The sequence below is a fragment of the Argiope bruennichi genome, chromosome 7, assembly GCF_947563725.1.
Source record: "Argiope bruennichi chromosome 7, qqArgBrue1.1, whole genome shotgun sequence".
Lineage (NCBI taxonomy): Eukaryota > Metazoa > Arthropoda > Arachnida > Araneae > Araneidae > Argiope > Argiope bruennichi.
Genome location: NC_079157.1, coordinates 69,599,300 through 69,610,635, shown reverse-complemented (window position 1 = coordinate 69,610,635; position 11,336 = coordinate 69,599,300).

Genomic DNA, 11,336 nt, shown 5'->3' with positions numbered 1-11,336 from the left:
TCTCCAGTTATTATAGCACCTATAAATCAAGTAGTTTGGTCATCTCTTCTTTTGGAAAACAGTATACAACAAAAACAAAACGCAGAGGCTTGCGTTTTTGAATAAATTAACCATCTGCGAAGTTGAGTTTCACCATTTGGCATTTCTTTAAAGTAGTACGTAGTGGAAAATGATCTATTCTCAGCAATTTTAGCAAAAATTCCCTTGTGTTGAGCAGGTCTGCTTTAACACAAAACATTCTAAATTTATCAGTTATAATACTTGGCCATAAACCAGGATCATTTATATTCTCTTGATCGTATTTAATTTTGCCATTTCCGTTATTATTTTCTAATTCGGTCATATTTATATTAACACATGGTTCTTCAACAAATTTCACCGTTTCAACATTTTGATTGCAAGACTGTGTAGTTGGAGTAGAAATTTCTTCTCCAGTTGAAGTTTGAATTATAATTTCTGAAGTTGAAGATATTTCTTTTCCAGAATTACTTCGAAGCCAAGAAAAGTAATCTACTTGTAACTTCTTGTAAAGTTTAGCTTTTATTTTTCTTTTCTGATAATTTTCTTTTTTGACACCCAGATCGATATTTCATTGGCATGGACATGGTTATATCTAACAGTATCAGGCAGTTTTTAGAATGAATTATCAAATTAATATATGCTATACTATACGCTATTACCTAGTAAGTGAGATAAGTGACTGTATATTCACTTACCTTATATTAATAATATTTGCACAGCTGCACTAGACAATAATTTATACTGTAAACTTCGTTTATTTCCAAGTCCGCCAATTGCTCCATTTAAACTTCTTCCTTAACCCTTTAAAGGGCAATTTTTTTCTAGTCATATTATGTTAAAATATTTTTAGGCTTGAAATTAGAATAAGAAAAGGGATTCATTTAGCTTATTAGATAAATTTAATTTGATTAATTAATAATTAAGTAGCAAGTCAAGACACATCATTTTGTGTAAGATAAAGAACTGAAGTATCTTAGTTTCTATTTTACTAAAAAAAATTGTCAGAACTTATGCCAACCTACATAATTTCATACAAAGATTGATAAATTTGGTGGGAAGCATACTTTCCACGGCCCAAGAAAGCGTTAATTCTTCTTATTCCTGTCGTGTGCGGTGAAGAAGTAATGCAGTGCGCATTGCTAGGAGTTGATCGTTTAATTTACCTTCGTTTTACTTTTTGCTTGAGCAACTTAATATAAACAAACGTAATAGTTGCACGCATAAAAAATATTACATTACATGCAGAAAAAAGTATATAACTGATGATGTACAAGTCTATTTGAACCCAGCCTCAGCTTCTGGCCGCCGCTAGCGCCCAGGAATCGGGCCGCTCTGTCTTAACATGTCTGAAGGGTATTTCTTTATTCTTAAATCAACTCCCCCCCCCTTTTATAGGGGGGATGATTTAAGACCCCCCCCCCTATAAACCATGAAGTTGCGATCATTGCGCAATAACGGCGTCAGTCGAAGCTCAGCCAGCCACGTGGAAACAAACTTATATACTTTCAGTACGTGTAAACGCTATTATTGTTCAGAACACTATATTAATTCTTAATCACGATTGGGCCCCCCTCAATCGCGGGGCCCGGGTGCATAACAACCGCCGCCCCCTCCCAGATGACCGGCCCTGATCAGAATCATTCAAGAAATTGCAAAGAAATAAAAAAGAAGAGGTTGCAAAATTCTTAAATGCATTCTTATTAGTTTATTATTATTTTTTCTTGTGGTATTGATTTCTTTGCTGAAAAATATGAGCAAGATTAAAAGATTTTCTGCAAAATTCCGCATAGCACTTCAATGTAAATATTGATAACAGTATTCAAAATGTGAAGAATTCAGTTTCAGTAATAAAGTTTCTTTTAAAATTATTAATTATATTTAAATTTTGAATTTATTAATATTATTTCTTTGTGGTGTATTGAAAAAAAAATCGATACACGCTTCATAAAATGATAGAATTGTACAAACATTTTAAAACTAAATTTAATTTGCCGAGATGTTCCTTGATTGATGCATTTGATGTAAGCAATAACAAAAGATTCTTACAAAAGTATCATTAGTATCTAATGAAACAACAGAATCTTAGAACTAAAATTTTATTCAGCAGTCACCCTTGAACATTTCGGAAGCCCTTTTTTTTTTTTTTTTCCTCAAATTAATAGTTTCCTTTGGCGATTGGCTCGTTCGCTAGAGTTAATATTATTTAAATTTAATTTTAGTTAGATTGATTGAAATAATATCAGAGATTCCATGAAATTTTCAGATATTAAAGATAATTATTCAGATTTTATTTTAATTGTCTTACATGTAATCTGTTTATTGCGAACACCGATCTTTCTCATGAAGACCAGTCCCATGATATCAGAATGCTATTAAAAACATAAATATTCATCTACATTTTAAATTATGCCTTAATATAACTGTACTTTTTTATTCATCTTGTAAGCTACACATGTATTAAACGGAATCCTTCTTTAGCTTTCAACAATGGAAGAAAATAACGCCATCAAATAATTGATGAAACAATAGAAACGATTTATGTTTCATTCATAGCTATGGAAGTATTGTTGTGAAATATACTCAAAATGTGTTTGAAAGTTAATTCAATTTAGATCAAAGAATTTTGCAGACACTAAATTGGCATTAATAAAATGACAATTGTTTTGGACTTTAAAACATTGCCAAAAATCGTTTTCGTTGAGTTTATTTATGGGAAATTATCGCGAAAACATATAAAAATCGGGAATTTTGCAGACCCAATATCAAAGTCTTATATTTTCATAACAAACGAGCGCTTTCAATAAGCTCAAATAAATTATGCAGGTCTGATCAAATGTCCACAAGATATTATCTGATATTTGGAGGATGTGTTTTTTCTTTGGTTGATCTGAAATGATCAAATTTTGTAAATTCTCGAAAATAGAGATAATCAGTTCTTCTATCCATTTTTCAAAATACGATTTCAATTCAAAAACAAAGTCCTTTCCTGTGATTTCTGCACATTTTGGGTTGAGAAAAGATTTATCAAAACCTGTCGGCAGTGAGTCTATATCGCTTCAAAAGCATATGTTTTACTTTCGCGTATTCTTTAGAATCCCTTTCGTTTTCTCAAGCAACTGATTGGTTTGTATCAGGTGGTAACGAGCCAATCAAGTATGGTATCCAATTAATTTCAGATATGTTTGTAAACTTTAACTGACACTCGAGCACTCTCAGATAGTCCTATCTCATTTACTTTCGGATTAAATTTTGGAAGGACGTGACTCAATTCAAATTTCAACTGCTCTACTTTAAAAAAAAGAAAAATTACAGCCAGTCACCTCATTACCACAGAACTAAGCCATATAAACAGGGATTATTGTGAGACTGATCTACTTCTTGAGTAACAGATTCCTTCTGCATATTCTTGTTAATTTCGAGTTGAAGTTTCAATTCATTACCACAGAACTAAGCCATATAAACAGGGATTATTGTGAAACTGATCTACTGCTTGAGTAACAGATTCGTTTTCTGCATATTCTTGTTAATTTTGAGTTGAAGTTTCAATTCATTACCATATAATTAAGCCATATATTGTGAGGCTGATTTACTTCTTGAGTAACAGATTCCTTCTGCATATTCTTGTTCAATTCGAGTTGAAGTTTCAATTCATTACCATATAATTAAGCCATATATTGTGAGGCTGATTTACTTCTTGAGTAACAGATTCCTTCTGCATATTCTTGTTCAATTCGAGTTGAAGTTTCAATTTTTACTTCCTCGAATACGAATTATAAAGAAAGTATTGTAATCGTTAAAAAACTCGAACTCAATATTTGGCGAATCTCCACATTTTAGATCTCCAGAGTTCGAAAAACACATTCGTGGAAAATGTCTGTATGGCTGGGATAAAGATAACTCAAAAACGCTTTGAGCTAGAGACGGATAAAATTTTATGAATTGTCTTTACACCAAATTTGTATATTTCTATCTAATTTTGAACAAAATACGTTCAGAAGAAGTTAGTCTGTCCAGCTATTTGAAAATAAATTAACACGATATCTACAAAATAATGACAGCAAGATGGATAAAATTTCTATACCAAAAATTAACATCTATAGTGTAGACACTTTTCAAATTTTGAGCCAAATACAAAAAAGGATTGACCATTTCTCAGTCGGTTTTTTTCAGAAACATGTAAACGCCAGAATTCAAAAACACAATGACTTAAAGCTATGAAATTTCGTATGTGATTTTGTGACTACAAATGTAGTTCTATGTCAAAATTCGGTTTCAATTGGTTGGAGAAAACACAAATTCGATTTTCATATGCGATTAATCCCGAAAAACTTCGCCAGGGATCTCACGGTAAGTTCAGTAAAAATGTAAATTCATGCCAAAGATTAATATTTCGTAACTTTTATACGCCAGTGTAATGCAAAGCGTTTTTGGGGATAATACATTTATTAAAGAGTATATGAAAAAGTTTTGAAGACTGTTCCCGATAATTCTAATATACGTTCATTGCCTAAGCTACTTCTTCTGCCCTGTTATCAGCTCGATAATTCTTTCGTCGATAATATTATCCAACCTATTCTTTATAAATTCTTCATCATAGGTAATCGAACTCATTATCAGATTTCGCAGTTATACAACTTTTACGTTATCAGTAACTTGCAGCCGAAGTTCTAATGCTAGTATTTTAGGGTCCTCTTTGCGGCCACTGCCTAAATATACCATCTCGAAATAAGCTTAGATAGGCGTAGTTTTTTTTCTTTGAAATTAGTTCACAAAGTCTCTAATCTTACCACCGGAAACTTATATGAATTGGGGAAAGGATGAAAAATATGAGAATTCACTATTTTTAAAAAGTTTGAATGTAAATTACTCTTATTAAAATATTTAAAAAAAACCAATAAAAAAATATTTTTTCAATATATTTTCAAAACAGCATGCAAAATATTAACATCCTGTGGTAGAGTAGATTGTATAAAATGTTGTTCAATAAGAGATATTTATACATTTTCTTTAAAGAAATCAATAATAATTCTAACGCTAATTATTCTAAAATTTAATATAATATGGCAAATGTATCAAAATAAAAAGAAATTTCAACTTTAAGACAGCTTTCTTCATATGAAAATCTTTAACAGTGAGGATTTTTATTGAATTTCACTAACGATTGAATATATTTTCAAGATTCTGCATACACATTCTCAATATTCGTGAAAAACTTTTTAATCATATATTAATTTCAAATATTTATTTCAAAATAAAAATTTCTTTTTTTTTATTTAGCATATTTACCTTTCCCTCTTAAAATGAATATGAAAACAGATTACTGAGAAATTAAATCAAAATAAGAATTAATATAACGAATAAAAAGATTGCAAAACACTGCTAATTTCTATACATTATTCGTTTTGATAAAATAAACATTTTTTCACACAAGGATGAATCATGCAAAATAAAACTACACAAACGAATCATTTAATAAAACAAGATAAAAACTCTTGATCCTTTTTTTGAAGGACGCTTTTATTTTGAAACAATTTTTATTGACTGAGTAAAAAACTATAAACAACCACTTTTTTTTCAATTTTTAATTATACAATTAAACAACTATTTTTGCTTTTTTTAAAACCATATAATTCTTTTCATAACCTTTTTTAATACCATATAATTTTCATAACTAAAATATCACAAGTTGTCATGATTTTATTTATAAATGTATGCTACTTTTGATTTCTAAACTATCAGCATACAATCTTACTTAAGTATCATTTTCATTAATACTTTCAATATTTTTTTGAACATTCATAATTAATGAAACTTTATACATAGATAAATTTCTTCCTAGTTTCAGCAGAATTGCTTTACGAAAAATCATTGAAAATCCTTCAGAAGGGCATTTTGAAATTTTAACATATCGCCAAGGTGACGATTTTCTTCCACCAACGCAGGAAAAGCTGGAAGAAAAAAATGAGCTGGGGTTTCGACAAGAAGCACGAATTTTTATTTTTGAACAATTACAATTTTTTGAAGCCACACGTTAGGCTGCCACTTTCTTTTGTGTAGTGACGTGTAATCGGCCAGCTGAAAATTCAAAAAAGTGACACAATCCAAATAGAAAAGAAGCTAGATAGACTTACAAATGAATTTAATTACACACAAACACTACCTAAAATAAATATGATGCAACCAAGTTGAATTAAAAATAAAAGATGAAGAATACAGACGACCAACGGAAGTGGTTTCCACAAAACTTTCTAACATATTCTCTAATAAATTAGTCCTGCCAGAGAACGTCTTACATGTCACTACCGTGCAATACTTACATAATAGTTTCTTGGCCTAAATTTAGTATTTTTACTGAATCTATCGTGTCATCCTTGGCAAGTTATTTAGCGATTAATCAATAGCATGCGTTAATAGTGCCTGAAAATAGAAATTGTGTTTTAGACAGTTTTTTCTCAATTGATTGAAATAAAAATTTGACACAAAACTGCACTTGTAGTTACAAAATTCCTTACCTAATTTGATATATTTAAGTCCATGCGTTTTTGAACTATAGCGTTAACATGTTTCTGAAAGTACAGATTGACTGACAGTTAACCCTTTGTTGATTTGTCTCAAATTTTGACAGGAATCTATACTACAGATGTTAAATCTGTTTAACAACTGAACCTTAACTATGGAGTTCTCTTCTGTTTGAAGTTGTGTTAATTTATATTCGAACAGGCAGGCAGACGGACTTCCTCTGAGAAGATTTCACTGAAAAGGTGATAAAAATTTCAAAAGTTGGTGTAAAGACCGTATTTCAAATTTCAACCGTCTAGCTCATATCGTTTTTAAGTTGTCTTTGTCACAGACAGACGGGCATTATCCAAAAATGTGCTCTTCGAACTCAGGTAGGTTTAATACGTGAAGATTCATCAAAATCTCTAATTCGAATTTTTTGACGATTAGTATACTTTATCTATACAACGTATACGAGAAAATAAAAATTAAATTTAGCTAAGGAAAGGTGGAAACGTCATGCACTCACACGGCATGGAAAAGCAAACTAAAAATTGAGTTGTGCCCAGCATTTCCTGCCAGGACGGTGCTGCAGAAACCGGAGGCAACTTACCAGCATTCCGTTACAATGTTTTTCTTCTGTTAAAGAGTTTGACCTAAAAAAGTAATTTGATTATCATTATATAAAATGTTCTTTATTATAATAAAATGTAGACCATTTTCGTCAATTTCTTTCTTTTTTCATTTTTCTTTCATCTAAACTAAAATATTAAATTATTTTGAAACATTTGCTATTTTATCTATAATCTTAAAATTGTCTTTCCACTTCGTACAAAAATAATCTTCACTGGAGATTATGCTTTAAGTGGAATAAGTATTCTCTTTATAATTAGATTAATTATGTATAATAATTGTAATTTAATTTTGAATAATGCGGAGTTCTCTAAAATTTAATTAATCTTAGTAATTTTAGAGAGCAATTCTGCTTAACACATTTTTAACAGTTGAATGTAATGGCCAAAATTATAAATATTGCCATTCCTAATAAATCTTATATTGTCTGTTTGTTTTCATTTTATTGCTTGTATTGGATCTTATTTCAACTTCAAATATGAAAATCTAATTTTGAATTAAATGGAATTATGTAGTGTTTTTTTTTTTTTTTTTTTTTTTAAGAATTTTTAAGTTTGATATTTGTCACTTTGATGTAGGGATCATTTGATCAATTTCAGTCTACTTCATCTGCACATATTCTGATCAATTCCCATCATCTATATATAAATAGCCTCATGAAACTTTCTGCCTTGTGTTGTGCGAAAATAAACTGTTTCTAACCAAAGTAGAAGTCCAAACTGGCGTCTGTGATAGGACATTGTACTCTGCATTACGCAGCAAAATTAGAGATTCAATTCCATAATGGAAGACCTATTTACTCCGCCTTTTTACTATATCGGCAAATACATTCGATGAAATTCATCGTAAGATCGATATTCAAAAGGACATTCACATTCAGTTTAGCAAAGTTATCGAGAAAGTGGGACGTTTATTTATAGATGATGAAGAAATTAAAGAGTTGATTAATTTTACTGATGAAGAATATGATTGATGGAATATTACAGATATAGGTTTACAGAAATGTGAGTAATATATGAAAAGCATTATAAGCGAACAGGTTATAAGTAACTCTATGATTTCGAGTAAACTTTCACCTAGGAATTTGAAATTACTAAAATTACGTTTAAAAGAGTATGATCTCATATCCAGATCATGGGTCGCTTTTGGGGAACAGTTTCGTTTTATTAATGAAGATTAAAGCATAAGGAATTCACATAAGGAAAACGACAAGTTTCAATATTTGTTTTCTTCACTAAGCCAAAAACGAAAGTTATCCATTATCCAAAAACAATTATTCGAAAGTTATAAGCCATTTGAAGTCCCGATTTGGTAGAAAAGATTTACTGATAGAAGTTTATATGCAGGATGTTTTAGCATTAGCAAATAGCAAATCAAATATCAAGTTAACTGTATTAATATCTAAGATTAACTTGGTTCGTATTTACAAACTTTAGAAACATTACGTTTGACAACGTCCAATTTTGCAATGATGTAGAATCATATCTTTCATCAGAAATTCTGAATGGTATAGATATATACTCAAAAGAAAAGTCAAACAATAAGAACTTGTTCTCACAAAGGAGTCTTATGTCTTTCTTAGGTTATGAAGTAGAAAACGAAAAAACATCGTGCTTTAGTAGAAATTTCGTTTGGAAGAGGGATGAAATGAAAGGATTCTCATAAATCAGTCCAGGGAGATGAATCTACATTCTTTACACTAATTTCAAATACTACTACAGGAAAAATTTGTTGTGTTTTCCAAGTCAGGACTGTCAGAAAATATCGACTATGAACTATGAGAACAGAAAATCACTAGTTATGCGTAAGAGATGGTGCCTATTTTAGTTCTAGCCTGGTCATATGATCAAAAAGTGCCACAGAAGTGCAAAATGTTTTGATTTATAAATGCAAATATTATACGTTGCTTTGTCCAGATTTACAAAGGTAATAATTTTTCATCAAAGAACAAACACCAGATCATCATAGTCATAAACATTCAGTCTTTTCTTTATTCTTTAAGGTTAAAGAAAAACAAAGTTAGTTTCTGCAATTTTCGAATATAATATTCAACCAAGAGATCATCTTTGCTGAAACGGGATTTCAATTGCTTTGCAATAGTTTCCGTAGGATGGAAAAAACTTACGACCTATTGATGGACTCTGGAACTCGGAATAGTTCCTTGCACCAAATATTGGAATTTGTCGACTTCATCAATGTCAGGGTCATCATCAATTCTTACGAACTATCCCCAAAATGGTAGGGAGTCCTTCATGTATCGCCAATTTATTTCAGCTCAAAATGCGGTAACCTGAATTTTCTTTTGGGGGTAAAATGCACCAAATTAGTATACTCATTTTTATTAATAGTATTCTTATATTTTGCTTTAAAAATCAGAATCAGTTGATTGAATTTTCAGCTATATTTATCAGTTTCAGCACGTAGAAAGATCCATTATTACTGTGTGTCAGCCACGAGAACTCTTCCAGACAACTGTCTGTGCTTACGGCGTTAGTTAAAGAAACTGGTTATTATAGAAAGAGTTCATTTCGCATAAGTAGAAATTTTTTCAAGTTTCTGCCATTGACACGTTTAAGTTTAAATTGGCAACATCTGATATCATTACATTTAATTTTTGAAAACAAATTCAAAAAATAATTTACTACGCTGAAAATCATTTCAGTACTCGGACTGTTGAAAATAGCCGATATTCCTTTTATATGTATACAAAGAACAATGCAAATCAAATAGAAAAAAAATAAGTTTTTTTTTGTATGTCTAATGATTGCACAAGAAAAAAAATACAATTAATAAATCTAAAGTAGAATCATGCATGAAAAAAAAATTAATCGTCTCGATTTCATTTGTTTTTAATTTATGTAAGAGATTAATATCAAACTCTCCGGAGCAAACACGAGGTAATCTGTCTAATTTAACATAAAAACAATAGTATTTCATAATTTTTATATGTGGTTGTTTATATTATATATATATAAAACGCTTACGTGGACGCAAAATCAGACCGAATTTGTTAATTGCCGTTTGGCAACACTTGGCACCGCCAAATGAGTAAGGTTTTAGTTTTCCCCCTCCCTGCGCTAACGAGGTTAGGCTTAACATTTTCGACGGATTATTTCAAGCGATTCTTTTTATTACCTGTTCTGTTTATTCTGTTTTAAACGATTCTGTTTTTAGTAGATCGCGAGCGAGCGAAGCGAGCTTGGATCGCGAAGCGATTCGAGGGGAACTGCATCAGCAGTTACTGGGGGTTGGTTAGCAGGGGCGGAGCTCCCTATTCTAATATAAAGTAAAATGACCAATGTTAAACATGCTTAAATCGTAACTTCCGTTCCTTCCAGTGTCAAAATTTCATTCTTAATATTCCTAATTGTAAATTCCGACACTCCAGTCACTTGAGAAGCTCTTTTGATATCTTGTGAAAGAAGAATTTTCAAATATTTTGCTAACTTTTTCGGAGCAAAATTTTGCAACTTTATGCCAATTTTACCAATGCTTTATGCCAATGTGATTTTAAAGTATATTGTTTCTTAAGTTTAAGAGGCATTTTAAAGGATGTCAAAATTTAAGAGACAAAAAAAAATTATTAAATAATGAAATGCAGTTAGTATTAACCAAAGAAAAGGTTAATAAAATATCAAAGAAGTAAGCTAAGTGAATATAAAGACACTTGGAACTGCAGCTAATGTGAGAAAATAAATGAGCAACAGGATTTTTTTTTATCGTTTCAAATTGACGGCAAGGAAAAAAAATAACTCTTAAGGCCTTATCACACGGGAAAATACCGTCTACACTTTCGTGGACAATTTTCCGTTTTTACCCGCAGGCAACTGGTCAAGCAAGTTTTCCGTCATCGTGAGCTTTTTTCAACCAGCTTGAAAATGTAGACAATAGCGTAGCGATGACGAATATTTTCAGAGCGGTTATTACGTAACCAATATCAAAAAGTCACAAATACAAGTGATCAATACTTTTCAAAAAGGGGTGTGATTCAAATCCTTGATACGATCTTACTGATGATATTTCGAATACAGGTTTTGGATCACGATAGAAAGTAACAATCGATACGATATCACTGAAATTTGCCGGAGCGGTGACTTTACTGGAAAGTAAGAATCGATACGATCTGTCCAATGGAAGCTCTCAAAAGAAATCTGTGATTGGATTGAAAAGTGAACGGACCGGTT